The following is a 5,952-nucleotide window of genomic DNA, read 5'->3' as shown; positions in this document are numbered from 1 at the left end:
TAAAAAAGGCAACACTTGGTCTTATTTTTTCTTGTTTTCAGAGTCCTCTAAGCATATTAAAAGGAAATATTGCTGCTTACTAATACTATCAAAGCCATTCTAAAATGAAGAGTTCACTTTCCATCTTTTCACTGATCAGTGCTTACAGCGTGAAGTGAGAACTTGAGGGTAAAAGAGGAAGGGACAGACATTTCTCTGCCTGTCCAGAAGCAGCAGGTGAAGCGTTTGTCCAACTCAGCTACACAAGGCATCAAGTCCAAAATACAACCATCAGGGTCTGGTCCAGTCCAACCTCAGCTACACAAGGCATCAAGTCCAAAATGGTCCAAATGGACCGTGCACTGGGCCGTGCTCCTGCCCTATTCCCAGTGTCTATTCCTGCCGCGTGAGCTGCATCCCGAACCACCTCATCATAGCACAGGCACCGGTCCTTGAGGTGGACGGGACAGTTCCTCTCAACACAATCCCACAATAAGGTGGGGTGGCAGGACACAGATGTCACTGTCCACCCATTCTGGCCTGATCCCCCTCTCCAGCATTTAACCGGTGAAGCCACGATCCACGCAGGAACTGGAAGAGCAACTTTGCTCAGTGTAGCCACCCTTCCCCACCAACCCAATGGTAAGAGCACCCCTCTTCTACTACACGCCAAGTTGAGCGTTATCTGGGTGTGGGTTCCAGCTGAAACAACCACGTGGCTTTAAGGATCACGGAGTCTTTCCCAAAAGTTACTTTCCCATTTCACTGTCGCCAAGGCACTGCCCTACCTCCTGTCACACACCCAGGGTGTGCAAGGAGGAGAGAAAAAGCCTGGGACTGGCTCTGTGCTTACGCCAGTTCTCAGCTGCCAAGGAAAGATGTTCCTGCTGGGGAGCGTAAGTGCAATGAAAGCCTCGAGAGCCAAGCGCCTGCTCTGGCTCGTTGTGTCCTTGCAAGGGGACAGCCGGTGATGCAGGGTTGCTTCCTGAGAGTGCTCCATTTTGTTCCTCTGCTAAATTTAAAAAGGTCAACTAACAACAAAGGAGGGACTGGACAACCAAAATGGTTCAGAATAGAAACCAGAGCCTCTTTGCTCTCCTCCCTGAGCCACAGTGCCCCCGCGCAGTTGCCACGAAACTGCTGCTGTTTGGCAACCAAGTTGATGGCCAGTGTGAAATGACTGTCTGATGTCCAGTGTGGGGAAAAAAGCCTGCCTCACACTAGTGGCAAATGCGGAACACACTTGGCTCCTTACTCCAGACATTAAGTACATACTAATTCGTGTTAATTAGAAAAATGCTTCCTTTCTCTTCCAGGATGATGAGCGAGGGAGAAAGAGGAGAGACAAAAGCCACCCTTGAAATGGGTAGGTTTTAGAGAAATTATCAATTCATACCAATATATGACACAGGACATACTTCATTGTGCCCCATACTGCACAACCCCCTGCTGCTACCTCTACTGTTTCTTGCAAGCCAGGGCGGCTGCGCAGCCTCTACATTTTCATTAGCTGTGCATTGCTGCAACCTTGGCAAACCCACTGGCTGCCGTTCCAGCAAAGGCAACACGGGTGAAGGAAACCAAGTTCCCACACCGTTGCCTGATGCTAGATTACACCCCAGCACCTTCACACCCCCCGTAACTTCTAGACCCTAGAGCTGTTGGCACTCTCCGACATGTACATCTGGGCTACGTTTCAGAAACATCCCTCCCACACCTACTGCCAGCACTCTTCAGAGTATTGCTACACCGCTAACACCTTCCCTCTGCCCACGAGCCAAGCATCTGTAGCTGTTCTGCTCCGAATCCAGCTTTTCCCTGTTGAACCCCACCTCCAGGCTGCCTGTTCCATCTTAACATGCCTCAGTCTCAATCAAAAGGCTTTAGAAACTCATAGGATTTACTTCAAAGGTAGTTCGTAACCCTGCCTTGCCCCTTTCTCCTCTCACAATGTTCACAGCATTAGTCCATGCTCAGACAGGAATATTTCCAGGGCAAAGGCGGGCTCTTGCCAGTCTCAGAGGATGACACAGAGCATTCCTCCCAACTCGGAAATGTGCCTATTCATTTCATCTTAACCTGTTACGCTGGCAGTTACAAAAGCAACATATACACATCACTCTTAAATCAACGGAGCCCTTTTTCTGCTAGAAGATTTTTCCATCTCAGAGATGGACTGTCCAGATAATGCGGATTTTTTTTTTTTAAATAATTTCTTTTTGCTATTTGCACCCAAATTCCATCTAAGACAGTAGCTTTCTCTGTCTGAGGAGCCCTGGATATAGCTGTGTGGCTTTTCAACATCAGAGTTAATCCACAGTTATATCTAGTACTGCAAAGTCCTCCCAGAAATTCTTCCAACACAAAGAGGACGTTGAATCCAGGCTTGAGAGTACCTGGATAAAGTAAACGGCAGCAGGAGAAACATCTAATCCAGCCTTATCATAAACCTGCTGACTTCAGAGAGAGCAGGAGTGACACAACACTTAACCTGGGAGCTAGCATGAGGGCTAGCACAGACCTTTAGTAACTCGTACCACCTCAGTTTCCCCTCCAAGAACTGCCCAGGGGCAATTTTACTTTGATTAAATTAGAGCTAAGTTTGGAGTGCAGTTCACATCATTAGCAAGGCCTGATCACACTGGACACGCTGCCAGCCGTTGGAATCACTTAGGAATCGCTAGTACATCATTCTCCATTCAAAACCCAAATATTTAGCCTTCGGTGCCTGTGAGTTATGCAGGGCATGAAGCAGTCAGTCAGCAGCCTGACCTCGGAGGAGACACCTTCCCAGGGCGTTGCTTTGTGCCTCTGGGGAGCTGCTGGGTTCAGAGCAGGGTGCTCTTCATCCACCACCTCCCAGGTGAGTGGCTAGGACCGCTTAGGGGTGGCCTCCCAGAGCAAAGGACCAACAAGGACAGTTTCAGGTCAAAACATCAGGGCATGGCCAGGCACACACGCTGCTGGCTGTTGCAGAGCCCTCCTCTTCAGCCTCGCAGGGCAGCAGAAAATGAGGAGTTGGCAGTTCCACGGCAAGAAGCAAGGAGACAAAAGCTCCTTCTGCCTCCTGATAAACCCATGCCTCTACAGCGACATGGTCTTGGCTCGCAGTTGCCGTGGATTTCTGAGCAGGAGAAGCTGAAATGCTCTGAGGGAGAGGCAATGCTGAGCAGAACATAACTTTCCCACCTCTCCTGGGGTTTAATTTGCAATAGTAACCTCCTCACAAGAGTTTGTGCTTCAATTCTGTCTTTTCAGCAGACAGCATCAGGCTGGGCTCAACTCAGAACAGATCTGCAGTTTGCTTTCTTCTTTCTGCGCCTCTCTGCTTGTGGGGGTGCAGGGCCAGAAGTTAAACCCAAAGTCCATCAAGTCAGCGTTCCTCCTAGGAGTCCGCCTTGTTGCTGTTGACCTCTCCATCTCCATGAGCCCTCCAAGTCCCTGCCGAGCGCAAAGCCCAGCACCTGGGAAACCTGCGCCCAAGGAGCACTGCTGCAGCTGCAATGGACTCGGCGTACGTACCGCCTCCCTGACAGGGGTTTCTTTTTCTCTGCCGAACACCAAGAGACACGCTATCTTTTTCTGTACAAGCAGCAACTTGATACATCAGGCTGACTACAGGAAAAACAGAACGGGGGAGCACAAAGTGTCGGGTCTACAGGAGATACATAAAGCTCATCTCCTCTGCAACACGCTGCCTCGGCTTTGCAGCACAAGCAGCAGCAGCCTCCTCTGCACGCAGCGGGCTCCCAGAAGGTTACACATACCATAAGCACAAACAAAAATCACGTTTCCCTGGTTCCATGCACGCTCGCGCCCACGGGGTATCAGTTTCTGTCAGCCAAGGGAGGGATGTAAAAATCTTGCTGCTGGGTGGGGGGGTTGTCCCCTGAGATCAGGGGGATTTTTTTTCTCCTTCCCTGTAATTTCTCTTCATTACAGGAAAAATGATCAGAGCTCTTTCCTTGATGCAAAGCTGCAGGAAACCAAATCCAAGAGGCCCTTCGTAGCTTCCTACTTAGCTAGCTTTATCTTGCTCAACACTGCAGCCGGGGCTACCCAAATCATTGCCAGCCAGGAAGGCGCAATAACAATGTCACAGCAGCATCTGCTATTTATATGAAGGCAGACTTAAGCACGGTTAAATGAAGGTTACAGTGAAGGATAAGCAGAAAAATCTGAAAAAGGAGAGCAGAGGGGAAGGAAAGGGGGGAAAAAAGCCTGTCCTGGCTTTAGATTGTCTTGCAGAAAGGAATCAAGGTATACCTTAAAGCTTTTTGGGCCGGTAGAAGGCTCCAGTGCGTTTCCCTGTGCAGTGATTCAAGTCTGCGTTTATTCCCAGCTGAGCTCAAAGGGGAAAAGCCACAAGGGTGAGTGGCTATGAACAGGAAAAAGAACAAAATGGACTTTTACTGTTTTTTCACCTTGTGCTTTGTTTTTATGAAGGATGGTAGGAGCGGCCCACCCAAAAGCCTTTTATCTCAGGAGGTGATTTGAGCTGGAAACAGGTACCTGTAATTAACTTGCATTCCAGAAGGGGAGAAGTTAACTTATTTAGCTTTTCTTCATGCCGCATTTCAAAGAGAAATTAAGTTTTGATAAATGAGAATGAGCATGTGCATTCTGCAGTGCTTGACCTGCAGTTATTTTCAGGCCTCACTGCTCAAAACATGGCTTTCGGTTGTTCACTCACAGATTTACTTAAGGAATGAGCACAGCCCTGCTGGCAACCTAGATCATTTTCATAGGAATTGCTACGATGACCAAAAGGACGTTCCTAGAGCAGGGCTGCACTGCACAGGACACCTCATTCACCTGCATACATACGCAGAAGTAGGTGGATATGGGATCCACCATATCCATCCCGCAGCAGGTGGAGCTGCCTCTGCATACTGAGAAGTTAAGGTGGAAATCCACGTGTCCCACAGACACCGGCAGTACACTGAACCACCAGCTCCATCTGAGGAGTAAAGCTGCTGAAGACACAGGGATACACAAATGAGAAGGCCTCTTTCTTGCTCCCTCCTTTCTTCTCTGTGGGGATGGTGATGTTCAGAAGTGCCCCAATTTGGATTAGCCCATCTCTGCCCTCAGTGTGAGACACCCTGGATGCAATTCATCTCACCTACCTGAAGACATTTGCATGCGAGATACCATCAGGGTCCCCTTTAAACTGAATAGAGAGAAATAGGCTCAGTGAAGACCAAGCCATGTGATTAAATCTACTTTAGGATGAGATAAACCCTCCCCAGGCTCCAATGATTAGGTCTCCTTAGGTCTTCAAGGGCAACTGAGACAAGTAGCTGCAAATGACCATATCATGGGCTCCTAAATGTTGAGCATGACGAATCCTACCCACAGACCCTACATCTGCCTCCTGAAACTGTGCAGCCACGTACACAGTTCAAGTCACAAACCGAACACTAAAACACCTTAGAAACTTGTGGATCCCTCCTGGCCCATCAAGCCTGAAGCTGGTATCGGTACCATCAAAGCATTGGCCCCGAGGGGTCAGCAAGTCAGAGCAGTCCTGGAGCCTGAGCCTGCAAATGTCGCAACCCACATCCGAGCGGAATCCCCCCCAGTCTTGCCACCTCCCCCTGCACTCAGGCAGCCTCCAGGCTTTGGGGTCAGACCTGACCCTAAAGTCCCATCAACCAAAATGTGCTCTGTGCACAGGGGAAAAGCCAGACACGCAGGTAGCTCTCACACCTCTGTGCCTCCACTCTCCTGGCAGTTTTCTTGCCAGCTCTGGGCTCGTAGCAGCGCAGAGTCCAGGTAGTTACGGAGGGCTTGCCTAGGAGCTCCCAGCCTACAGGCACTCCTCGGTTAGTTTGCTTTTTCCCCCGTACCGGGGCAGAGAAACACAGAGGACTGGACGGGACAATCAGGCAGATGTTCTTAGGGTCACAGAGGCAGTTGTTTAGGTGATGTTTAGCTCCCCTTCAATAAGCAATCCTGCGTACATCCCTA

The 5,952-nt window shown here is 49.6% G+C and overlaps 1 protein-coding gene across 1 annotated transcript in view; it reads right to left on the bottom strand.

Annotated features, from left to right (window-relative positions):
- SMIM13 (small integral membrane protein 13) overlaps nt 1–5,952 on the bottom strand; it is a 154,729-nt gene that overhangs the window by 127,412 nt on the left and 21,365 nt on the right. The gene's annotated exons all lie outside the window — the stretch shown is intronic.

Source organism: Aptenodytes forsteri, unplaced genomic scaffold (genome assembly GCF_000699145.1).
Source record: "Aptenodytes forsteri isolate BGI_AS27 unplaced genomic scaffold, ASM69914v1 Scaffold63, whole genome shotgun sequence".
NCBI classification, from domain to species: Eukaryota; Metazoa; Chordata; class Aves; order Sphenisciformes; family Spheniscidae; genus Aptenodytes; species Aptenodytes forsteri.
The sequence above is the reverse complement of the archived record's forward strand: the minus strand, read 5'-3'. Positions and strand labels throughout refer to the sequence as shown.